At 39.1% G+C, this 27,725-nt stretch overlaps 1 long non-coding RNA gene across 1 annotated transcript in view; it reads right to left on the minus strand.

The window, feature by feature from the left end:
* Nucleotides 1-27,725, minus strand: part of LOC141585624 (uncharacterized) — a 361,964-nt gene that overhangs the window by 330,190 nt on the left and 4,049 nt on the right. The window contains exon 2 of the long non-coding RNA XR_012519208.1: nt 27,002-27,123. This is a non-coding gene — a long non-coding RNA (uncharacterized LOC141585624). The remainder of the gene's footprint in view (nt 1-27,001; nt 27,124-27,725) is intronic.

The raw sequence follows: 27,725 nt of genomic DNA on the forward strand, positions 1-27,725 counted from the left end.
AAGCACACACAAATGTCCCATGAAAGAACCAGACAGTGTTAACCAGGATGGACAATAGCAGCCAAAGTGGCAAGTGAAAAAGACTTGCTTCGATTATTAGTTCATTTTCATGCTGCTGATGAAGACATACCTGAGACTGTGTAATTTATAGAGAAAAAGGGGTTAATGGACAGTTCCACATGACTGGGGAGGCCTTACAATCATGGCAGAAGGTGAAAGGCACATCTTACAGGGCAGCAGGCAAGAAAGAGTAAGAGCCAAGCAAAAGGGGAAACCTCTTATAAAAGAGGTTGTGAGATTTCTTCACTACCACAAGAATAGTATAGGGGAAACTGCCCCCATGATTCAATTATCTCCTACTGGGTCCCTCCCATAACACATGGGAATTATGGGAGCTACAATTCAAGGTGAGACTCAGGAGAAAACACAGCCAAACCGTATCACTCCTCTTCATCTGACTGAGAAAGGCTAAGAAAGAAGGAAAGATTCTTCAGACCTGGATGTGACATTGAAGACCTGAACCTTCCAACACACGAAAATGAATTAGAATTACCTAAATAAGAACTTCTATTAACATAGCTGAAAGTGACTAGAGTAGAATGTACTCAAGATCTTGTTAAACAATGAAAGGAGACAAATGTGTCACTATTGAGAACACCGTTTTAGGAAAAATAACGTCAATTCCTTACTGTTTTATTTTTTCCCTTAGTTCCACCAAGTCCATCTCATTCTCTAAAACAGTTACATTAATATCTTGATGCTCCCTCTTTACATAAGGTAAGGCCATTATTAATTTAAAAAGATGTATATTTCATATAGCCATCCTGATAATGAAAATTTATTTTGGCTGATCTTGTCAGATCATTAGATCATCACCATTTTTTACCTTGACTGATGAAGAGTCTGTCTCAGAGTAAAGGCATTATACACGCTGTTGCTTCTTCTTGTTTCCTTGTGCTTATCTTTAGGATAGTCTTCAAACCCTTTCTTTGTAAAAACCTGCTTAATCCACTTTTTCTTTTTGTATGGGTTAGTTTAGTTAAAACCAGACATAATAAGTTATAAATGCTCTGCAAGTGGTACAAATAAAAGCTACAACACATCAGTCACAACACTCTGAAAGCACATGAGTGGGGTTGCCAAGGTCAACCCTTCACACATGCTCACACACACACACACACACACACAAGTAGAGCTCTTGCTGTTGCCTTAAGATACCTCAAAGACTGTATAACATGTAACCATCTAATATACACTAAAGGCACTAGTGTCAATATGTATTCATTATTAGTAAAGCTTAATTTTAGATGGAAAAAAAGTGAGTGCTCTAACATTTTCTGCCCACCTCTTGGGGGAAGTGGAGGAGTAATTGCTCACACTGCCCTGGAAAGCATGTGCTCCATCTGGAGACCACCAATGGGGTCCCCCTGTTCTGCAGACTCAGCCGGCTCAAGCGATCTGACAACACTCCGGCTGGTTGCTCTTTGCTCTCTTCTGTCCCTTCAAGGTTATGCTACCTCTCCTCAGGCTTTCAGAAACCCCTAGATATTCTCAGGGAGCCCACGCTACATAGCAGCTTCTACTTTTTTAGCCCTAAAAGACAACATTCTGATTACTTTCCCTGGGCAATGGAAATGAGGAGTGAGGAGAGGGATTTGTCTGTGATTCACCTGTGAGTCATCTTTTCAAAGAACACCAGGTGTTTCTCATGGAAACAGAGACCAAAGAGCAAGGTTGACCTCTGGGTAGGCATTCTACCACATGTGGAAGAAAGCAGCAGTCCTAGAATTATGGGTCTTGAAGGCTCAGGATATAGAATCAAGTAAAGGGTCCCATTTTGGGAAAGAGTTGTTGATTTATTTATCGTGTTTTGTTCTTTGTTTTGTTTTTTTTTTTTTTTTTTTGATAGGGAGTCTTGCTCTGTTGCCCAAGCTGGAGTGTAGTGGGATGATCTCTGCTCACTGCAACCTCCCCCTCCTGGGTTCAAGCAATTCTTCTGCCTCAGCCTCCTGAGTAACTGGGATTACAGGCACATACCACCATGCCTGGCTAATTTTTTATATTTTTAGTAGAGACGGGATATCACCACGTTGGCCAGGCTAGGTCTTGAACTCGTGACCTCAGGTGATCCACCCACCTCAGCTTCCCAAAGTGCTGGGATCACAGGTGTGAGCCACCACGCCCAGCCATTATTGATTGTTCTTTTATTAAGTGCACAACCAGGTTTCTGGTTAGATTGTAAACTACAGGAGGTTGTGCAATGCAGCAAGAACCTTCTCTTCAACTGTTTCCTTAAAAGTTTCTGAATTCTTTTCCACCTAAAGTCTCCTTAACGCCTCAGCTTCCTTATTCGATACTGATATTCCCTTTTGATCCAGCACTTTACTGATTCCCTGAGGTTATCTCACATCATTCTGCCTACCCTGAGAAACTACCACCTTTCTGATCTTTCCTAAGCTACCTGTATGCTTAGACTCTTGGTAATATTTTAGATACTCCAGTCTGTCTTAAAAGTCTCCCAATTCTCCTATTCCCCTGTCCTTGAGGCTTTTTTTTGTAGTTTTCATAGGGAAGTGTATCCTTTATTCTGGGTCCAGGTCTACATCTATTTGTCTTTATCTTTCTTTCCATGAGTATACAGTATTTTAGATTGTATCATACATAAGGTTTTTTTGTTTATATCTATAGCTCTTTCATGTCTCTTTTGTGCATACATCTTAAAGAGAATTCTGAAATAATATAGTTGGAAGAATAAAATGTAAAAAAAAAAAAATAACTCCTTTAGAGGTAGTACAAATTGGGTGATTTTTACAAATTAAAAAGAGGTAAGAGGAACAGAGATAATGTGCAATTTTGGCAGATTTCATCACATTATCACATGCAAAATGTTGTATGAATTCTAATCTATTTTTTCCTTAACCCCATTTAAGTAACAAATGCAATTTCCATTTTAGTGCTAACAGTGAAATGGATATGAAATAACACTGAATGGGGATACATATGTGTGTGTACGTGTGTATTCTATTTAGTTATAGAAAAGCCTACCAATATATTCCATAATTGTTGCAATCCTTTCCCATGCTCACCAAAACTGTTCCTAATACTGAAATAAATGTCACTGACTGCATTCAAGTAAGAATTTTCATGTAACACTCATTTCACACAGGTTGGTAGAATTTCCTAATTAGACACATAAGATAGTATTTGTTATATTGATATTAGTAAACATTTTCTCTATATTCATCTTGTGAGCTGCTGCTGAATTAAATTTGAAATTTTGTAGGAATCTGCTTAATCCACTTGATTCACGTTATAAACCTGCAAATGCAAGTTGCCAGGTCTATCTATGCATTGCAAGTGTTATTAGTTCTACGTTTTCATTCTGGAGTAATAATTTGAGCAATAATTAGTGTAGTCAGTTCCCCCACATTCATCAATGATACAGAGTCTCCCTCTGTAGCCCAGGCTGGAGTGCAGTGGTGCAAATCTTGGCTCACTGCAACCTGTGCCTCACAAGTTCAAGAGATTCTTATACCTCAGCCTCCCGAGTAGCTGGGACTCCAGGTACACACGACCAAGCCCTGCTAATTTTTGTATTTTTAGTAGAGATGGGGCTTCCCCTGTGTTGGCCAGGCTGATCTTAAACTCCTGGCCTCAAGTGATCCACCTGCTTCGGCCTCCCAAAGTGCTGGGATTACAGGTGTGAGCCACCATGCTCGGCTATGAATTTCTTTTTTTAAAAAAAAAACAAAAGAATTAAAGGTTAAAAATATTATTTTTAGATTACTTTAACCAAAGAAAATGCACAAAAAACAGAAATTGTACTTTCAAAGGAAAGAAATACTGTCTTACCTGAGCTTCTAGAATATTCTTTTCTCTTCCATTTATTCAGTTTTTCATTCAAAAATTTTGATTAAGTAAAATGACTACAAAACGCACTGAGCTTTCAAGGTTCCTTTTACCATTTAAAAAGAGCCATGTAGTGGGAGCTCTTGGTGCTGCACCAAGATCCCCTTTAGCTGCTCCTGCTGTCCAGCTGCAGAGTGTTGCCGGCTAAATGGCTCACAGCTACTCTCTCCTCGAGAGAAGTGCCCTTGGCCAAACTGGAACCACCTGATCCAAAAGGCTGGGCTGTGTCTCCCCACCCCCATTCCCTACAGGGACAGACCCCAGTGAAGAACTGACTGGCATTCGGGAGATCAAAAGCAAGCCCCCTTGCCTCAAGAGGATCTAACAGTGTGGTGTAATTTGTGTTTCAGATCTTCCTCAGTGGGATCAGGCAGAAGGTAGTCTCCAACTGAGACCACATCCTTGCTTAGCTCCTTCCCTTATCTTAGACTGCTTCTGAATTTCCCTTCTTCTGGAAAACACTGCCCCAATAAATCATTCAAAGAAGAATCCTCACCCCAGGCTCTGCTTCTAAGGAGCTTGACTTAAGATAACTCCTAAACAAAACATTTTTCAAAAAGAACAAGTATTGCCTAGGTCATCAGACTTAAACCTCTGAAACTGATGCCATCATGCTCAGTATTTTATAGGTCATATATATAAATTAATAGCTATAACATTTTTAAATAACTATAATATTGATATCTACAATATCATTTACTGTCTATAACAGTATTTAATATGTAAGACATCAGAGCATCCTAGTAAGCAATGACCTCTGAAGAAACCTCCTACCTTATTAAAAAAAAAAAAAAAAGCAAAATAGTTCACTGGTGTATTTCAAAGCAGGCAAGGTGGAAAGAAAGCATCAACTGAAGATATTCTGTTTGAGTAGCAATTAGGCTATACAAGAGGAATTCTGTCTCCAAAAGAGTATTCACAAATTCATCTCTGCAAAATTTTTAAGACAACATTAGTGGTTTCCTAGGCTTCTCTTCAGCCTGTCAGTAGCTTCTAGCTACACAAGCTGTACAAAACACTTAAAAGTGGTTAGGGTATCTGGCCAAGCCAGAGAAAACAGGATGATAATTAATCACCTCAAACCTAGACTGAATTCTCAATGTTGTTTTAATGGCTCTGTCCTTCTCTGAGCTATCAAATCCTTTTACAGAATAAACATGTGTAGCCAACTCTCAATTTTTTCAGCTTTAATGGGAGGACTTTTCATTCCACAGATATCTATTGAGTTTTTGCTAAGTGCATAGTACTTTGTTAGGTGCTGGGTAGAACTGAGAGGACTAAATATGCTGTTTAGACACCAGAGATATGCACAAAACCAAAAAACTGTATTAGGCTTTGGAATATTACACTATGGAGGATGCAAAACTCATGTCAATCTGGAAGCCTGTCTAACTTCTCAATCTTCCTCACTCCTCCCTTCTCAATTCTATTTTCCAACAAGCATTACTTCTTTGTTTTACTTTCCCTCAGAGGTGTGTAACTGTCTGCACTCCTACTCCTCCTTTTATACTATGCTTCCACTCCATGATATCCCAACCAAAGCTCTTCCATTTATGCTTCCTAGGGAGAGGAGAATGCACAAGAATTAAGCTGTTTGATTTGAAAAAGGCATTATGGATTGTCTAGCCAAGGATGAAGAAGGCGCTATAGCCTAAATTCAATGAAAATCACCCAATTACAGAAAGCCAAATAGTTATTTCAACATTCCTGAAGTTGGCAACTGTCAAAGAGATTCAGTTCATTGGCAGAATAAATGAGCCTAGTTAGGGATTCTTTATATTTACCTCACATTATGGAGTTTACAGTTTTTTATTTTTAGACATACGTATTCCATCTGATCTTCATGGCAATCTTGTGAGGTCAACCTGCCATATCAGAGGAAACTGAGGTTGCTTATTTTCTCTTGTGAATAGGGAAAGGGATAGAGATTAATGTTCTCAATATGGGCCCATCATCAGAGTCAACTGGGCATTGTTATATGCAAATTTATGTTACATATAACATAAATTACAGAGTTTGCAAATTTATATTCGAGTGCAAAAGAAGCAGCACTTGAATATAAATTTTCTCAGCAAGTCAATTTACTTCTATAGAAGGGTGCGTCTCACAGATGGAGCAATAGCAAATGCACATCTGGACAAAGAAGGGGAAGAGTTTCTTATTCCTGATGCAGGTAGCCCCTACTGCTGTGTTGCTCCCCTAAAACTAGGGTTGGACTGCCCAGTCTAAACTAATTCTGATTGTCCATTATAAAGAGAGCAGGGGTATGAGCCAGAGTGGCAGGGTGGGTAGTTTGGCGGGAAGGACAGTTACAGAACAGGTCCGAGCAGGTGACCAGGGGAACAGATGTGAACTACCGATTAGAACTGATGGGAAAGTTGTTTACCAAAACTAGAGGCAAGAGGGTCCAGAGAACCAGGAAGTTAAACTTTAAAATGGAGAATTAAAGAATAAGAGAGCTGAACATACTGACATACTGATTCTTTGAAGAGAAACTTGGAGTTTACTATATCTAACAGCATCTTTATTTTAGGACAGTAGCTTATTTATTCATACACAGTCTTATATGGTGCATCAGTATTGTTATGTTTTATTCGTTGATGATCAATGTCTAGATCTATTGGTATTACCCAGATCCACTGAATCATTAAGAGTTACAGAATGGTTATGTTCTAATTCTAACAGTCCCTCTAACAGTACTCAAAAAGCTGAAAAAATTTTAAAACACACATATAACAAATGGTATGTATAACAATAAGCAAACAAAAAAAATTAGCACTTAATTCTTCTTTCAATTTAAAACTTTGCCAGGTGTGGTGGCTCACACCTGTAATCCCAGCACTTTGAGAGGCCGAGGCAGGCAGATCACGAGTTCAGGAGATTGAGACCATCCTAGCTAACACAGTGAAACCCTGACTGTACTAAAAATCCAAAAAAAAAAAAAAAAAACCCCGGGCATGCTGGCATGCGCCTGTAGTCCCAGCTACTTGGGAGGCTGAGGCAGGAGAATCTCTCGAACCTGGGAGGCAAAGGTTGTGGTGAACCAAGATCATGCCACTGCACTCCAGCCTGGGCGACAGAGCAAGACTCTGTCTTAAAAAAAAAAAAATTCATCTAGGATAGTGGTTGGCAAGCTTTATCACTGTAAAGGGCTAGCAAATATTTAGGCTTTTGGGGCCACACAGTCTCTGCTGCTACTCAACTTTTCCACTGTAGCATGAAAGCAGCCATAGATATGTAAATAAATGGCTGTGGTTTGTTGTGTTCTAATAAAACTTTGTTTACAAAAACAGGCAGCAGACTAGATTTAATCTGAGGGCCACAGTTTGCCAACCTTTGATATAAGCTAAATGTTTTTCATGTTTGGAGGCAACTTTTATTTTTCAACTTTTTATGACAGGCTATTTCAACCATATACAAAAGTTGAAAGAATAACATATTGAATTCCTATTTATGCATCACCTGTCTTCAACAGTTACTAATTTAGGGCCAATCTGGCTGGGCACAGTAGCTCATGCCTGTAATCCCAGCACTTTAGGAGGCCGAGGCAGGTGGATCATTTGAGGTCAGGAGTTTGAGACCAGCCTGACCAACATGATGAAACCCCAACTCTATGAAAATACAAAAATTAGCCAGTGTGGTGGCAGGCACCTGTAATCTCAGCTACTAGGGAGGCTGAGGCAGGAGAATCACTTGAACCCAGGAGGCGGAGGTTGTAATGAGCCAAGATCGTGCCATTGCATTCCAGCCTGGGCAACAGAGCAAGACTCCCTTTCAAAAAATAATAATAATAATTTAGAGCCAATCTTATTTGATCTGTATCATCTTCTTGCCCACCTGTCTTCCTCGCAATTATTTTAAAACAGATCCTTTTATATTAATATTCATATTCATTTCATCCATAAATATTTTAGTATCTCTGAAAACATACCCACAATGCAATTATCACACCTAATAAAATTAACAATATTTTTAAAAATTTGTGTGATTAAATCAACAGCCTAATAAGCTCCTGCTTCAGTTGATAGCTATGTCTCTTAAGTCTTTTTGTACTTGATAGAACCTAGGAGTCAGAGGTTGCAGTGAGAAAAAAAAAAGATGTTCGAACAACAGCTAGATATTTTCAGTATCTTAGCAGCCTGTTCCTTAAAAGTGCTTCACAGATGGCCAAGAATACTTTTATTTTCCACCCAAAGGGTGGAGTTTGGTACTTTCAGTTACAAAGAGTTCAGGATTCCCTTTATGTTCTTCAGTCTTCCAAATCCACACTCCTAGAGATCACGGGCACACGGATTAATGTTTGAAATTCACCTGCAGAGTCAGCTCTTCTTGCCATGATGTATCCATGAAGGTAACACACCTGGGTGCGATTCAGGGGCCAAGCCAACAAGACATAAATCACTATGATTATCTGCCTTTTTAAACATAATAAAGACATCAATTGGAGTCTAGGGACAAATTCATCCAAATCCTGCCTTTCCCACTTACTGTGTGAATAGTGGCAAGTTACCTAATCTCTCTGTACCTTGGATTCATTGTCTCTAAAATGGGGATAATAATAGTACTCTCTTTGACATAATCTGAGAACTAAATAGGTTTAACATATATATAACGCTTAAAACAGTGCTTTGCTCTTATATTGCTAACCACTATTATATTTGGAGCCAGGAATGTAACCTGTGTGGTAACTTAAAATCAATAACAAGAGGGCTAGGTACATACAGACCACAAATTGCATCTTTAACAATGATCCAGTGTCCTTATTTTAAGCACTCTGAGATCAAGACTTGAGTAAAAAATAGTTCTCCATTTCACGTTATAGGAGTGGTTACATGAATTTTGTCAAGCGGAGTGGGGTGGGTCAGAATGTCCAGAAATTGTAGTTTAAAAAAAATGGTTCAAACCACTATCACTCCTCTAATTAATTCCATAGTTTATGGGAGCTGAAAGCCCCCCTTATACCTCAACAATACTTTTGGCAACTTTATGTGACCGCTTCAGATTCTAGCCTCTTGCTTTTGAGATATAACCCCCTATACCAAGTCATATTCACCTAGGTGAGAAGTGTAGCCTTTTCTTCCATTTATACTCAATCCTACAGAGATTCATGAACTTAACGGGCTTTACCAGCAATTTGAGGGAAAGAAGAAAAAGAGGTTTGACTTAAATCAGTGAAAAACACCTCTTGTGGTCATGTAGATGCAGCCATTCTTGAACCATCCTTTGACTCGGAGCTGTCCAATAGAACTCTCTATGATTATGGAAATGTTCTGCCCTGCTTAGTACAGTTGCCATCAACCACATGTGGCTTTGAGCATTTTAAATGTGGCCAGTGTGACTGAAAAATTAAAATTTAAGCCGGGCGCAGTGACTCAAGCCTGTAATCCCAGCACTTTGGGAGGCTGAGGCGGGTGGATCACAAGGTCAAGAGATCGAGACCATCCTGGTCAACAGATCGAGACCATCCTGGTCAACATGGTGAAACCCCGTCTCTACTAAAAATACAAAACATTAGCTGGGCATGGTGGCGCATGCCTGTGATCCCAGCTACTCAGGAGGCTGAGGCAGGAGAATTGCCTGAACCCAGGAGGCGGAGGTTGCGGTGAGCCGAGATCGCGCCATTGCCCTCCAGCCTGGGTAACAAGAGTGAAACTCCGTCTCAAAAAAACAAATAAATAAATAAATAAAATAAATAAAATTTAACTTTATTTAATTTTAACATACTTAAATTTAAATAGCCATTTGTGGCTCGTGGCTACTTTATTTATAGCATAGCTTTAGTCCTTTCCCTGTAGCCTCAGGGACTTTTTACACCATTGAGACCCAGCTCTCTCCATCTTTCTCACTCTTATCTTCTTTATAGATGTCCCTTATTTTATGCCTGGCAGTTTATCCTTCTACAAGCATGCCTTAGCACCTGATGATAGCCACGTCTTTGGATCTCCACTTACCACATGATTCTTAAGCGTTACTTAATTTATTTGTGCCTCAAACTCATTGTCTCTTAACTGGGTATAATAGTTACTCTCAGTGAGTTAATCTGAGAATTAAATAAGTGAATACAGGTAAAGTGGAATACATATCTCAATGGGCTTAGCACAGGTCATGCCAAAGAAAGGCATTTTTCTACCTAGAAGGAATTCTAATGAAAGAGGTTAACAAATAAAACTTTCATCTTGTTAATAATAATTTTAGGCTGCACTGTCCAATGCAGTAGCCACTGGCCATATGTGGTTATTTAAATTTAAATTTTAATTATTTAAAGTTTGTTCCTCAGTAGCACTAGTCTCATTTCAAGTGCTCAATAGCCACAGGTATCTAGTGACAATCACATTGCACATGGTAGTCACAGGAAAGTTCTACTGGGAAGTGACAGAATATTACTAGTATATTCTTGAACTCAAGTACAAAGGATTGCCACAGCAGGCCAAAAAACAATTAAATTAGGCAATACCAATCAACAGCAGGTTTGGCCCCTTATCAATCTCACTTTCTCATTCTGCATTCTGTATCCTCACCTTTCATTTTTCCGTTTTACTACTTCCTCTCCCATCTTGACAGTACTAATGAAATGTATTAATAAATACTAATAAACCCTTATAGACCTCATTTTAAATAATATAAAGAATATTTTCCTATTTTCTTCTAAGGCTTCTTAGCAGAGGAGATTATGCCTTTCTTTTTACTAATACCAAATTATATCTGGCAAAACAACAGGCATAATGCTATTCACTTGCTGCAGCCACAGAACAGGTAGGAACAAAACATAACTTAATGAAGATTTTTAATTGAGTCCTATTTGCTCATAGGTTGATAGAACTTGATATGAGTTAGTGAAGGGAAGATAGTTCAGATCCTTTGTGTGTTCACATCCTTGTATATTTTTTGTCATTAACTGTAGTCAACAGGAACTCATCTGGGGAGTTAACAAAAGTCTTCCCATTGAGATTCTTTTGGGCATTTGCTCCAAAGAAAAATGTTATTACTAGTATATGATGGAAACTTTCTTCCAATGCACAGAAGCTTACTCTCAGAGCACACATCATTACTGTGGATATTTATCCGAGTATTGGCTGCCAGATGCTTTTTTTTTTTTTTTTTTTTTTTTTTTTTTTGAGACAGAGTCTTGCTCTGTTGCCCAGGCTGGAGTATAATGGCATAATTTCAGCTCACTGCAATCTCCACCTCCTGGGTTCAAGTGAGTCCCCTGCCTCAGCCTCCCAAGTAGCAGAGACTGTAAGTGACTGTGACCACAGCTGGCTAATTTTTGTATGTTTAGTAGAGATGGGGTTTCACTCTGTTGACTAGGTCAGTCTTTAACTTCTGACCTCAAGTGATCCACCCGCCATGGCCTTCCAAAGTGCTGGGATTACAAGTGTGAACCACCATGCCTGGCCCAGAACACCCTTGTTTCAATCTTTGCAAGAGTACAAATAAAGTGTGCTTGGTAGAGAAAAAATTAAAATGGTCCTTAAACCTGAAGAGTGTTTAGTTAGAGCTTATTTTCAATAGAGGAAAATAAAAACCAGTAAGTACAGTATTTTTAAATACTATTAAAACAAAGATAATAGAGATTTACCTGGCTGGGAGCGGTGGCTTATGCCTGTAATCTCAGGACTTTGGGAGGCGAAGGCAGGCAGATCACCCAAGGTCGGGAGTTCAGGACCAGCCTGACCAATATGGAGAAACCTTGTCTCTACTAAAAATATAAAATCAGCCAGGCGTCGTGGTGCATGCCTGTAATCCCAGCTACTCAGGAGGCTGATGCAGAAGAATCTCTTGAATCAGGGAGGTGGAGGTTGCAGTGAGCCAAGATCATGCCATTGCACTCCAGCCTGGGCAGCAAGAGTGAAACTCCATCTCTTAAAAAAAAAAAAGATTTACTCAACACGTTTTCAAAATACATAATTTTCACTTCAAACAGTTTCTCTCTTCTGGGTTCTCTCTTCGGGTTGGAGGATATTATTTATCTGTTTCCCCAGAGAAGAGACTTTAAGAAATTTCCGAACATTAGTTTTATGGAAGAGTGCCTCTGAGAACACTTGTGGGGGTGTTAAAAAAAAAAAAAAAAAAAAAAAAAGCAGAGTTGGACAGAGAGAGAAATTGGGTTTCAATAGCTCTTCAAAGCTGTCCTAAATGAAAACATAGAAGCCTGGACCTGAACTCCCACATTGGACAGCCATGCCGTAAGGGCTGTCCTTTGACTAATGGCAATTGATACAAAAGAATGTGAGTTACCAGGGCTCCCAGCAGCTGGAGAATTAGTGCCTAGATCCTGAATGAGTGATCTGGGCAGCATACACAATACAGAGGAAAGCCATCTCATTTCCTGCTCTAGAGGTAGTATTCATTTCATTCAGATGTGTGGTCTAATTTCCGCAACCCAGGCAAGACCATTGTGAGGGTCCACAGTGAACCACCTGTTTTAGGAGGGGTTCCTAGAAATAGACCCTGAGATGAAGATTCGTATGAAAGCAATTTACTGGGAAACGTCCCAAAACAAACCAATAGGGGAAGTGAGATCAGGAAAGAAAGAAGGCCAAGCAAGCATATCAAGCAAAGTCCTATAGCAGGTAACATAGGCTCAGTTCTACTGGAGACCTTTGGAGAGGGTATGTGTACTTCCTCAGAGTTGTCCCCACCAGGAAGCAAGGTATCTTGCCCATTTATTGCCCCCTACCCCACTCTGCATTCATCAGACATTGGTTAGGGACCGCCTCTGAGAAAACAAGTTTCCAGGCACTTTCAGCTCCACAAGTGTAGACAAATTAGATTCCAACCGCTTGGGGGCAACCCTTAGGCAAAGACACAGATGCTACCTCTCCTGGAAGTCAAACCACATAGGAACCCATGTGCCTTAAAATGGTAAAGGGACTGGGGAGGCTATGGGTGGAGAATTGAAAACATGGCGTAGGGGTTCATTAATTTTTAATAAACCCATGTGTCTTATGACCCTGGTGGCCACTGAGGCCAGTTATTCCAGTTCCCTGTCCTGTCTATGCTCAACTTGAGAAGAAAGCAAATATATTAATCTCTCCTTTTTTTTTTAGGATGATAACACATTCTCCTGTATGTAAATGCATACCAAATAGCACACACTCGTGTACACTTTGCCTGAGGACAAGCAATAATTTTTAGGTCAGGGCAATCCTAATCTAGATTAACAAAATATAACATCATCACAACCAGAACTAATTGTGGATTCACTCAACATTTTTCAAAATACATAAACTTCAAGTAGGTTTTTGAAATACAGCACTTTTTAAATCCATGCATCAAGTTGTTATTAGAAAATATATCCTAAATCACAAGTGCCCATTTGCATAACACTAGCAAAGTTTTCTTTTAGTGCATCCTGGAAGGGTGTATTAGTGATCTTATCAATGCAATAACTTTCTGAATTGCTTTTGAAAGTGATTTGAAAGAGCATTTAACAATGTTCTTGAATACAAATATTTGTGAGGTCATACCCCCACTAAAAATTACAATATCTGTGTTAAATTTCTTTACCTCCTTTAAAAATTAGATATTTCATCAGATGACTTCTATCAGCATTGAGGACTCATATTAAGGAGAGTCATTTCAGGCTAATATCTCATTCCCAAGTAGTACTTCACTGTTCAAAATTTAAAACTCAAAAGAGAGTCCCATAAGAAGACAAAGATTGTAAGGACTTAGTCATTTGGCAACTCCCTCCTTAATGGAGAACAATTTCAGGGAACAACACTTCCTTTACAATGACAAACAAAATGAAAGGAAGTCAACATTAACCACACTAAAGTGATGGTGCTTATTTGCAGACGGGAAAGGAAAGCTGTGAGGTGGGTGCACAAACTTTATTAGATTGCGGTAAATAGACTTTCTTTTGCCACCTTAGTTGAGTAACATCATTTCATCGATCCACTTTACAATCTAATACCGAATGCATTTCTATACAAAGGCTAAGAAAAGGGGTTTATTCTCTTTCACTATATGACCATTTTGAAAAAATGACTTAGGTATGCTACAAAGCAGTGACTCTGATATCATACCAAAATTTTTACAATCTGCGTTGTAAGGTATATAGGATTACCTGTAATTCTGGATAATTGGATTTTTTTGTTCAATTGCCTTATTTCTATTGTTGTAATATTGGTTTTGTCTCTAAATATCTTATGATTCGGTTTATAAATGACTATGAAGCTCAAGTAAACCTCTAGTAATGGCTGGGCACAGTGGCTCACGCCTGTAATCTCAGCCCTTTGGGAAACCAAGGCAGGCAGATCACCTGAGGTCAGGAGTTCGAAACCAGCCTAGCCAACATGTTGAAACCCCATCTCAACTAAAAATACAAAAATTAGCTGGGCGTGGTGGCATGCACCTGTAATCCCAGCTACCCAGAAGGTCAAGGCAGGAGAATTGCAGGAACCCAGGAGGCAGAGGCCACAGTGAGCCAAGATTGTGCCACTGCATTCCAGCCTGCATGGCAGAGCAAGACTGTCACAAAGAAAACAAAAAAAAAAAAAACAAACAGAAAAACCTCTAGTAACTACAAAATTGCTCCAACAATTTGGTCCCTTTATAATTCAAATTTCTTATCTGCAAAAAGAGACAAAATGTCCTATCACCTGTGTTTTATCTGATTTTGATTGGGAATTTGAGCTATGTTTGTTACTTTGTTGAAGACACACTGATACCAGACTAAAGATTTTAAGGTAAAGAACAGGAAACAGGTATTGATTTCCTTTATCCACCCCAGTCCCTTTGTATCTCTTTGTATTATTCTATGATGGATTAGGTGGACAAGCCAGTAAATGTTTCACGTTTGCTACTTATTTGATGGGCTTTGGAAAAAAAAGAATTTGAGGCATATACTAGTAAGGAAAAAAGTCCTTAAAATCAGGTCTGGGTCAGCGTGATAAGTTGCAAGCCACTACATCAGAAGTCCTCAGACCTCCTAATACTGTATTTACGTCTCTTAGCTCGTTCTTACTAAGCACATGAGCATGCATGTGCGCGCGCGCAAGCACACACACACACACACACACGCACGCATGCACACACACACACACACAAATATCTTACTGAAATAAATACTGATACTTTTATTAATCTAAGATTTCTTTAGGTCACTTCTGTATTTCTTTTCTCTGGTCTGAATATGGTCATTGAAATTGTGCTTTCTCCTTCTCATCTGTAATCTCCTAGGACATTATTTCTCTGGGGTGTAGTCCATGGAGATAGAGTGTACAAACCATAAAGGATAAAATGCAGATCTTAACCCACTGAATCAGAGTCTAAAGGAGGGAGTCCAGGAGTCTGCATTTCAACACAAGAGTCTTGTGCAAATTTAAGTTTTAAAGTCATTGCTATAGGTTGTTATGTAAAATTTACATGTTAAGTTAAATAAACTAAGGTACAGTCCTTCCAGGAGCTATTTGACACCCATTAAAAAAAAAAAAAAAAAAAAAAAAAAAAAAAAAAAAAAAAGAGGCTGGGTATGGTGGCTCACACCTGTAATCCCAGCACTTTGGGAGGCCGAGTGGGAAGGATCACCTGGGGTCAGGAGTTTGAGACCAGCCTGGCCAACATGGTGAAACCCTGTCTCTACTAAAAATACAAAAATTAGTCAGGTGTGGTGGCTCACACCTTTAATACCAGATACTCAGAAGGCCGAGGCAGGAGAATTGCTTGAACCAGGGAGGCAGAGGTTACAGTGAGCTGAAATCATGCCATTGCATTCCATCCTGGGCAACAGAGCAAGACTCTATCCCCAAGCCCCCACTAAAAAAGAAAAGGAAAAACACAAGATTAAGCCATGGAGGTCCCTCAGCTTCCCTGGCTTCGGGACTACCCCAGCCTGTCCTCCCCACTCCTTTAAGGGCTTTGGTTACAACATAATTAACCAATCACTGTCTGATTGTTTCTGACCCCTCAGCCTATCCCACCACATTTTTTAATTTCCTCCTGACATTCTTTCTCACTACTTTTAGAAGAGTTATGTCCAACAAATTGAAATACTAAAGATAAAGTAATTACAGTAGAAATGTAACAATAGAGTGGACTGCTCTCAACCAGATACCATAGGGGCAACTGTATAGCAGGCAACCTATCTTAGCTGCCCTCCATTCCCACCTCCCTCTTCAGGAGGTGTCTCAACCCTTCTTCAGCACCTGTTCCTCTCCTTCCAGCCATCTAGTCACCCAAAGGATGTCCCCAGAATGTGAGGTCACCCAAAGTTCCTTCTGGAGGAATGCATCTCAGGAACCACACTTTTTGTTTTTTTCTTTCTTCCCATATAAACTTTTCTGCCTTTTGGGTGAACAAAACAAATGACAAATGACAACAAAAAAAAGCAAGCAATAAATCATCAAGAAAATCTTCTGTGTTGGTATTTCTCATCTATATAGTTTTTCTTTTCTTTTCTTTCTGTTTTTTTGTTTGTTTGTTTGTTTGTTTATTTGTTTGTAGAGACTGAGTCTCACTATATTGTCCAGGCTGGTCTCAAACTCCTGGCCTCAAGTGATCCTTTCACCTCGGTATCCCAAAGTGCTGGGATTACAGGTGTGAGCCACTGCACCCAGAACTTTTTTGTTTTAAATCTTTTTCGAGAAACAGTTTATATATAGTAAAATTTACCCATCTTAAGTGTACAGTACAAAGGGTTTTGACAATATACATCTATGCAAATACCTCTGCAGTCAAGACATATAACATTTCTCATTACCCAGGAGAGTTTCCTCTTGGTTCACTGTAGTGAAACTCATGACACACCTGACCTCCCAGCTCCAACCAACCATTGATCTGCTTATGGTCATTATAGGTAAATTTTGCCAGCTCTAGAATTTCACATAAATGAATTCATGTCACAGGTACTCTTGTGTCCAGCTTCCCCCACCCCTCAATATAAGGCTTTTGAGGTTCATTCATAATGTTGCATGTATGGCTACATCACAGTTTGGCCAATCATTCTCCTGCAGATGGACATTTAGGTTGTGTACAGTTTGCAACTATTATAAATAGAGCCGTCATTGCCATTGTGTACAATTTTTCTTTGGTATATATTGTCATTTCTCTTTGACAAAAACCTTTGAGTAGCATTACTGGGCCATATGGTAAGACTATGTTTAATTTTATAAAACAACTAACAATTATCCAGCATGGTTTTATCATTTTACATTCCCACCAATGAGGTATGAGTTCTAGTTGTTCAACATTCTCCCCCACACTTAGTATTGTTAGCCTTTTCAATTCTAGCCATTTGAATAAATATGTCATAGTATCTCATTATTATTTTAGTTTGCATTTCTCTGATAAAGATTATAAGCATCTTTTCATGTACTTTTTACTGCCATTCATATAGCTTCTTTTCTGAAGTACCTGTTCAAATCTTTTGCTTATTTTAAATGAATCATTTTTATTACATATATACATACATGCATGATACTTAAGATGCTGAACTCAAAGGACTGATTCTAATGGTATGCATCAGAGACATTAGTCAAGGGTAGAGTCTAATTTTGCATATGAAAGGTGGAATTTTTACCCCTATGTAAGCTGCAGAGCACTGGAACCCACAATTAATAGTGCCCCTGCTCTGATATAACAGAGTGATTAGGCACACAGATTATGGAGTCACTCTGACTTGACTCACACACTGGCTACACTACTTCCTAGATGTGTATCATCGGACAAAGTGTCCAATGAATCTGTGCCTCAATTTCTTCTTCTTTAAAATAGGGCAACAATAATACCTCAAAAATTGTTGTGATATCTAAGTGATAATACCTCAAAAATTATTGTGATATCTAAGTGATGTTATTTAAGATCCTTTGAATAGTTCAAATACATAGTGAGCACTGAGTAAATGTTTGATGTTATCAGGGCAAAGAATCTGAGTTTCAGTTATTAAAGTGCTCACCTAACCACATTCTTTCTAGAATCCTTATCAATATAACATTATCTCTCTCCTCCAGCTCTCAACTATATTTTTACCACTAATTTGTAGATGAGCAGTATCTGGAGACTTATTTTTCTCTGGCTTTTAGGTGATTTGGAAAAACAATGGCAAAGAAAGAGGTGGTCTGAAGGTAGGTTTTACCTGATTGTTTAAATTTTATATCAACTTGTTCTTTGGAAATCTAATTCTTTTAAGACTACTACAACAAAGTCTTGAGATAAGTTAAAGCTCAGGAGAGGGAAAGCAACTAGACTCATTCCAGCAGAAGACTGAGAGTAACATTTGACAATCCAATTATTTTATTTCAGGGGCAGAAAATTAGTTTCCTCTAGGACAAACAGAGGAAGTGAAACTTTAACAACTTTTGTCTTTAACAACTTCAGGATGACCTAAAAGTTCCTGAAAGTACGTATTTAAAAAAAAAAAAAGAAAGAATTAACATGTATTAGATTAATATAATAAAGAACAAAAACCACATGATCATCTCAATAGATGCAGAAAAAGCATTTGAAAAAATTCAACACCCGTTCATAATAAAAACTCTCAAACTAACAATAGAACTTCCTCAACCTGATAAAGAGTATCTGTAAAAAAACACAACTAACATCATTCTTAATGCTGAAAGCCTGGATCCTTTCTTTCTAAGATCAGGAACAAGGCAAAGATACCTGCTTTTGCCACTTTTATTCTATCTTGTGCTGAAGTTTCTATAGCTAATGTTATAAAATTTAAAAAATTAAGGACATTAGATTTGAAATAAAGAAGTAAAACTGCCTCTTTATATAATGTAGTCCTATACCAAAATTCAAAGGAATTTTACTAAAACTATTAATAAAAGACTTTAACACAGGTATAAGATCAATAGACAAAAATTAATTGTATTTCTATATAACAATGAACAATCAAAAATTGGAAATTAAGAAAACATTTTCTTTACAATGACAGTGAAGAAAATAAAATATAGAAGGAATACAAGACTTTACACTGAAAATTATAAAACATCATTGAAAAAAATTGAAGAAGACCTAAAGGGAAAGACATTTCATATTCATAGATTGGAAGACTGAATATTGTCAAGATAGCTATTCTTTTCACATTGATCTATAAATTCAATGGAATTGATCTCTATCAAAATTCCACCAGAGAGGCTGGAAAAGTGAGTATCTCTATTAGTTTCCCCCCTAACTATGTGGAGGCCCAGGGGCAAGGGTACAAATAGAAATCCCAGCCACAGCTTACCCTCTTCCCACCACCAACTCTGTCTTACACCAGAAGCCTCATGTGCTCTGTGTGTGTGTGTGTGTGTGTGTGTGTGTGTACATCCTGGCTCACAGGTACAAGTTCCAACTCTTCTCCCCAGCCCCATCACAAAAATAGCCCCCCTTGGCTACCCCTTCAATCTAGAGCTGTGCGCACCAGTAAAACTGTCTCTTTCACAAGAATAGACACAGAGAAGTTCTAGCAGTTGCTAGGAAAAGCTCTCTCGGAGCCATTTTGAAAATTCCATAATCCTGTTTACCTGAAGCATGGTCTAGAATGGGCTCCAGATGGGCACATCAGCTTGGCTCCCCAACTCCTGAAAGGGGAGCTGAAAGTAATGCTTCTCAAACTTTAATATGCAAATGCATCACTGGGGATCTTGTTAAAATGTAGGCTTGTAGGTCTGAGGTAAGGCCTGAGAGTCTGCATTTTTAACAAGCTTCCAGCTAGTGATCTGTTACTGGTGTGTGTCTAACCCATAGCAAAGATGTAAAGCATGAGGCCTAGATTAGGGGCCTGGCTAAGCTGGCTCTAAGAGCAGAACTCAGCTGTAGAATGAGACTGATATCTATGGGAGGGGAAAGCTGCCTTAGGACTGCCAGGAGTTAGGACCAGGCACATTGATGATGGCTAATGGAGAGCCAGGAAATAGAACTTGCACTGCTGGCACTTGAAGAGCTATAGGCTAATGGGCAAGTTAGACATTAATAAGTAATTGCAAGACATTGTGTGATAGGGAATAATAGAGGTATATATGAAGCACATAGATGAAATAGCAGAGATGATTAACTCTTTGCTGGAAAAATATTTCACAAAGAAAGTAGTGTCTGAGGAGAGCATTGAGGGATGCACTGAGTTCACAGAGAACAAAGAGAAAAAGGGGATTCAAAGCCAAGAGAACAACTTATCTGTGGCAGACTATATTTTATCTCTACTCCCACAAAACCCTCTAGAAACTTTCCACTTCCCTATCAAGAAGTGAATTCTAATTCCCTTTTTTGTGTTAGGGTACTTCCTTGAGTACAATGTGGAGCAGTGACACTATGTGATTTATGTGGCTAGATGAGAAAAGGCTTTCTATCTTCTGTCCAGTTTTCTTGGGATGCTTGTCTTTGGAACCCAATCACCATGCTGTGAGAAAGCCAAGTAGCCCATGGAAAGTCCTGGTGGGGAGGAATTGAGGACCCCACCCACAATTCCTGCTGAGATTCTAGCTGACAGCCAATACCACTTGGCAGCCATGTGAATGAGCCATCTTGAAAGAAGGTCTTCCAGCCTCTGTCACACTGTTCCAAGTGACACTGTGTGAAGCAAAGATAAGCCATTTCCACTAAGCCCTGACCAAATTGTGGATTCATGGGCAAAATCAATGATTGTTGTTTAAACTATCAGCTTTTGGAGTGGTTTGTTATGTAGAAGAGATTCCCATAACAATATCCAAAGGTAAAAAGGTGTAAAGAAGGCTGATGTTTAAAAATATGACACAAACAAGGGCACATTTGTTTATGTGTAACTCATCTAGTAGAAAAAAACATAAGATGGGACCTGTTGAGAATGTTGAATCTGAGATGTGGAGTGGAGGGAAAAAGTTTAGTTCACAAGCCACTAGTAGTGAAAATGTAATGAAGTTGTACTATATATTCAACCATGCTTGGAGCAATTATTGTTCATGACTCCAACAGTTTCTAGATACAAATGTTAAGGCATTTATATAACAAAGTTTTCTTGTTTTAAAAAAGTAAATTCTTATTGAAAAGAAAATACTGGCCAGGCACAGTGATTCATGCCTGTAATCCCAGTCCTTCCCATGTCTGTTTTGGGATGCCAAGGCCGGAAGAATGCTTGAGCCCAGGAATTCAACCAGTCTGGGAGACATAGAGAGGTCCTGTCTCTACAAAAAATTTAAAAATTAGACAGGTATGGTAGCACACACCTGTGGTCCCAGCCACTTGGGAGGCTGAGGCAGAAGGATCGCTTGAGCTCAAGAGGTTGAGGCTGCAGTGAGCCATGTTCAACTCACTCCACTCCAGCCTGGGCAAAAGACTTAGATCTTATCTCATTAAAACAAAACAAAACAAAAACTTAATGATCTGCTCTTGTGTGTATGCTACAGCTTAAAGCCCCGGTAGACAATTTCCAAAAGAAATCCATTGACTGTTTTTACTACCAAAGTGGAAACATGATATAATTTCAGATACAAATAAAAAACCCACACGAATTCTGTGGGAGATAAGTTCCCATATTCTCAGGACATAAAAGTACATAATTCTGAGCTATCATCAATACCCTTGTTTTTCTCCCTAAACACTCTCTCTCTTAGGGAGAGAGTTTCTCTCTCCCTAAGAGAACCAACCAGGAGTTTCTGAAAGAGGTAAAATTTATGACTATTCTTTAAAGCTGACAACGTTATTTCCTACAAGTCTTAGGAGTGGTGGGTGCATGCAAATTTGAGAGATAAAGATTTAGAATACAGTGAATTGATATGTCAAGATTGTTCCCTGAACTTGTGGGCCTCTTACATTTTTTTTTATTCTTTTGACACTAATCTAATGTTTGGTTGAAAAGCAATATCCCCATGCAGCATGGGAATTTATATTACATTTAGCAGCTGGGAACAGAAGATGCCTGGGATGGGGATAGCTGGTGACAAATAGCTTCCTTCTGCTCTCAGCTGATCTGACTCCTCCTGGAATACTGTGTTCAGTTCCTGACACTGTATTTTAGGAGAAACATAGACAAATTAGAGTGCATTTGGAAGAGAGTGCCTTAAATGGTGAGGAAACACAAAGCCATATCACATGAGGAACAAATGAAGAAAAAGAAGATATTAATTCAGGGAGGAACCAACTAATGGGCACTATTCAACATTTTTAAATAATAAAAGCTTTCCTGAAGAAGGGCTGTTGGCATTGTTCTGTAACCCCAAAAGCATATTAAGGGAAGAATTGGGAGGCAATTTTGGGGTGAAGAAAGTCAAAGTTGCCCAAAGATGGACTTGGCTATTAGAAGAGGTAGACAGTCCCTGTCCCTGAAGATATTCAAGCAATTTTTTTTGTGTGTGTGTGAGATGGAGTCTTGCTCTGTTGCCCAGGCTGGAGTGCAGTGGTGGGATCTCAGCTCACTGCAACCTCCGCCTCCAGGGTTCAAGCAATTCTCCTGCCTCAGCCTCCCAAGTAGCTGGGACTACAGGTGTGTGCCACCACACCCGACTAATTTTTTGTATTTTTAGTAGAGATGGGGTTTCACTGTGTTAGCTAGGATGGTCTCGATCTCCTGACCTCATGATCTGCCCACCTAGGCCTCCCAAAGTGTTGGGAATACAGGCGTGAGACACTGCACCTGGCCTCAAGCAATTTTTTTTAAGACAGAATTCTAAATTTGATGATGGTTGGATTTGACATCCTGCAAGCTTCTTTCCACTACTGTCAGAGCTTTGGCATCCTTCAGAGACCCCCATATCATCACCTCTGAGAGTCACCAGGTATACTCTCACATGTGCTTATAAAACAGCCCCTTTCCTTTTTTCCACTTGTTGCTCCCAGAAGTGGCAGCATTTCCTGAAGCCTCCAAAGCCTATGAAATCCCCAGAAGTAATTTGTTCTCTACCACTAGCTAAAAGGGGCCTATCTCACCCCCGACTGATTGGCCCCAAGTAGTTCTGCACTGATGCCTCCCTGTGCAAAAGCTGCATCACCAGCAAACCACTGATAGGGCTGGGGCTACTTCCCACTCTCTGTCAGTTCCCTCAACATCGCAATGCCTGACTTCTTCCCTTTCTGTGTGTGTTACACTGTGCAATTATCAAACAGATTTTGTGGGCATAAAGCTCTTAGTCCTTAGTCATAGAACTTCTTCCCTTGGACCATAAAAGTCTACAGGGGTTAAATTGGAATAATCAGAAAGCAACACATTTTATGACTTGCCTAAAATTGCCTTTATTCAGTGATGTGCTCATCAGCCTTAAGCTGTCTTCTATGTCTCCAATCTCATTTTCCTTAGGATCATTCTTCTCAGGACAATCCTTGGCTCCTCATTTAAATATGCCACTCCTCCCTAAGGGCTTGCTCTACCACCCTCAATACATACCTGACATTCTGAATCCTAGGTTGAAACAAATTAGACTCATGCCTTTCCTTTCTCATTTTCCCCTATCTGCCCTTCCTGCAATATGATTCTGTGACTGAGGGCTAAGAGCAGAGAAAGAGAAAAGTTAAAATAATGGATTAAAAACCGGTTCATGGAGGCCAGATGCAGTGGCTCATGCCTGTAATCCCAGCACTTTAGGAGACCTAGGTGGGCGGATCACTTGAGGTCAGGAGATCAAGACCTGCCTGGCCAATACAGGGAAACCCTGTCTCTACCAAAAAATACAAAAGTTAGCTGGGAGTGGTGTTGCACACCTGTAGTCCCAGCAGGTTGAGGCAGCAGAATCGCCTGAACTCAGGAGGCGAAGGTTGCATTGAGCCAGGACTGCACCACTGCACACCAGCCTGGGCAACAGAGTGAGAGCCTGTCTCAAAGAAAGAAAAAACGTTCATGGAAGGGGAAGGGTAAAGAATTATGTGATGTGTATGGCTTAATTAAAATGTTTGAGTGGAGCTCGAAAAATAATTCAGTGTGCTGTTTATACTCTAAACAGTATAACGGGAAGAAATGCATTTGGAACTTGGCAGTGACAATGTAATTGGTCATTTGTCGTAAGATTTCACTGATGAAAATCTCATTCATAAATCAGAAAAAAATATACAATAGCTTGCTGATAGTATTTACAAAACAATTTTTCATACTCATTCAATGCTAATTGTAAATTTTGGAAGTCAAATTAAAAATATATTGTATATACACTGAATAAAGATATTTACACATATATAATGTGGGTCAATTGATACTTTCCAACTTCTAAGGTAAAAGTAGCTTGTTACCAGTGTCCTTGGAAAAGTTATGCTGAGGACTGATGGAAGGGACAGCATATGTTTGCCCTCCACTCTAAATAAACAGAGAGATCAATGGGATTTAGCTCTTTCATCTGAACTTTCCTTAGAGGTAGGTGCACAACTACTCAGGGATGCAGTTTTGGGGAAAAAGAAGTCAAAAGTTTGACTTCATATGTATTCTTCAAAGCATATTTCAGTGGGCCTCTTCCTCTTGCCTATACAACAGAGAGAAATGACAGGAACTAATAAGAAAGCTAATCTGCTACTCACTCTAAGCCTCTGAAGAAGAATTCAGGTATTTATTTTGGCTCTCTGAGGCCAGTCTAATGAAAGTTGAACCTGGTACAGGATTGAACATATCAACTATTAAGCAAATGGAAGAATTAGAGGCAGGATATCAGCTATAATCAGAAGCTCAAAGCTCAGAAGCTAGGTTAAAGCAGAGTTGGTGAGTAACAGCATGAATGAAGCTCATTCCAGTTAGCAAGCCCAAGGTAGACAGAAGTAGCATAAAACTATGTTTGTGAATGTAGAGTTCTGATGAAAAAGGAGCAAGAGGAATTTGCAGCTATGGAAATGCATGGCTTGGATCACTCTTCAAGAAAAAAATTTGCCTATCTGCTGTGAGGAGTCCAGTTAGCTGCTGCCAGCTGGCAGCTCTTAACACCCTCAGGATGCATTTTAGCTTTTGAACCAAGGACACGCTCTCCTCAGGCATCCCAGCAAATGACTGAACATGACGGGAGCAGTAGAAACTGGCAATTTCTGCTCAGTTCTTATGGGAAATCTTTGCACTGGAACTTCCTGTTAGGTTAGACGCATCTTCCACAGTGCTGCACTTCAGCATGAGGCTCTTCCTACACATTTCTTCCTCCTTTCTCTCTTTTCACGGATATCAAACCTGTATCATAGCCTGAAGGATTTCCTTACCTACTCCTCCTCCCTTTCCACTTTATCATTCATATATAAATACATCCATTTCTTGCACATCTAACTGCATCTTGGTGCCTACCTCTTAGAGGACTCAGCCAGTACAAGGGGGAATGCCGGTGTTTGAGTTTGGATCATAATCCAGAAAGACACAATCCCAAACACCATAATCCCAAATGTTGAAGCTACGAAAGATCAACATCCTTAGACGCAAGATGGGAAAATTTAGTAAGAAATGCTTGTGTTGCTGTACATCAAATAACAGAAGAATCCAAAAAGAGCAGGGCCAGATAGAAAATGATTGTGAATGTATTCTCTGAGGAGCACTATGTCCCACCCCCACCCCCCAAAAGCAGCTATTTTTTATGATGCAAGACTTCAAACTATAGTGATTGTGAAAGTCAGCCAGCTCTTCTGAGACTTTATCTGTGCAATTACCTATAATCTATCCTTGCAATACACTGTTGCATATGTTGAATTTTCTTTGACTTCCTGGGGTCAAGTAATCTTCCCCCCTCAGACCCTGAGTAGCTGGGATTATATGAGTGAGCCACTGCCTTTTTTTTCCTTCTTTTTTTAAGCTATTTTGCCACTATTTTAAATCGTCATCATTATTTTATTATTATTATTTTTTTTTTACAATTTGCTATACTATGTATTTCATCTTCGGATCATTTCCAATACTGGAGGTATAAATTGTGTAGAGACTTTTAGAGAATTCTAATTTGTTTTATGCATTTTTTGCAAATTTGACTCCATGTGAATTATCACGATGATTTATATGTAAGCATTGTTCAAGTATGTAAAAGCATTGAAACCTCCTCAATAAATAAAGAGATGCCTTTTTTTGTGCATTTGATTTGCAAAAAAGTAAAATTTCTCAAGATCTCAGCTCTTTGGGCAACTGCATATGTGGTAGTAACCTACTGAGGTTTTTGATTGATCTCTTCAAAAGATTTGGGTATTTGTCATGGTATTTCAGGATGACCGCAATTATAAAGCTGGGTGCACTCACTTACCAACCATAGTGATATGTTTACACATTCCCTTCTGACCTATTTCTTTATGAATATGGCTTGTCTGCTCATAACTGTGATACTCATGTGACTGTCATTAATTGACTCATGTGACTGTCTGCTCATAACTTTGATACTTATGTGACTGCCCATTTTATTGTGTAAACTGGCCTGTGACACGCTCTGTTGTGTTTTTATGTTTCTCAAATAAATCCCCCTTTTAAAATGTGTCAATAAATATGCTTTATTTTTCAGAATTATATTTTTGAGATTTTGATCTTTCTGGGTTGTGATTTTCAGGATTTTGAACTTTAGGGATTTTAATCTTTGGGGATTTTTGGGATTATGGCATTTGGAATTGTGTCTTTTGAGATTATGATCAGCTCCCTCAGAATGTGAGGATACAACCTGACTAGAGCCAGGCTAGTAAGATAAATCTAGCCTTGACACTTGGCTTCTCCATTGGTGCTGGTTTTTCATTTGACTCTGGTTTGCATATTAATCCCAGAGACTTTAAACAAATGGCTTATCTGCAGAGTCCTCATAATAAGCCCTGGTCAAAAGAAAAACAGAATGACAGCAAAAGAGAAAAAAAGTCTTTATTTTTCTCCATTCATATAAGTTGTGCCTTCCCTTGAATATGTAATACTAAAAATTATTGAATTATATGTTTTTAAATTGGTGAATTGTATGGTCTATGAATTATATCTCAATAAAGCTGTTATTTAAAAATTGTGCACTTACTAGTATAGAAGGTAGTACTAAGATTCATGTAAAAGAAAATAAAAGCAGTAAGATAATGATAGCCAATAATAATAATAATAATAATAATAATAATAATAATAATGTTTTCTCAGATGGGGCACAGTGGCTCACACCTATAATCCCAGCACCTAAAGAGGCTGAGGTGGGTAGATCACTTGAAGTCAGGAGTTCGAACTGATAAAACCCAACATGGTGAAACCCTGTCTCTACTAAAAATGCAAAACTTAGCTGCGCACGGTGGTGAGCACCTGTAGTCCCAGCTACTCAGGAGGCTGAGGCAAGAGAATCATCTGAACCTGGGAGACCGAGGTTGCAGTGAGCCAAGACTGCACCACTACACTCCAGCCTGGGCAACAGAGCAAGACTCCATCTGAAAAAAAAAAGAAAAGAAAAAAAGAAAACTGTTTTCTCATTTGGCCACATTTAAAGAGATTCCACATTTTTTCTTCATAGAGCCTGCAGAGAAGGCCAGAGGGTTCATGAAATACTGGAAAATATTCATTAGTATGCTTTCTGAATTCATAAAAAATAGTAAAAAGCTTACGTATTCTTTGAAATGGTTGTTGATATGAGGGACATGAAACAGTTACACCCATCTCCACAGTTCTACAGTTTGGGGAATGGCAACTGAAAAAGCAGATATACTTATTAATTCAACAAACCCTTCAGGGGTGCCTTTTCTTTTTATTAACGTGTAAATGTGGAGGTAAATAAGGCATGGTGTATGCCCTTCAGAAGTTCACAGCAAAGTAAAGAGTGCAGGCTTTCAAACAGTGTAAGATACAGGGAGACATGCTGTGTAACTGACCTAGAAGACTATTTGCAAAAGAAATTGGCTAACTCAAGTGAGAGAGTTACAGCTAAACTCGAGGGTGAGATGATCTCCCACTTATCAAAGCACCAGGAAGACTTGTACCTCACACTTCTATTGTACTTACTTTGCTTCAAGTCTATTCAAGTTACATACATATC

Source organism: Saimiri boliviensis, chromosome 9, assembly GCF_048565385.1.
Source record: "Saimiri boliviensis isolate mSaiBol1 chromosome 9, mSaiBol1.pri, whole genome shotgun sequence".
Taxonomy (NCBI): Eukaryota; Metazoa; Chordata; class Mammalia; order Primates; family Cebidae; genus Saimiri; species Saimiri boliviensis.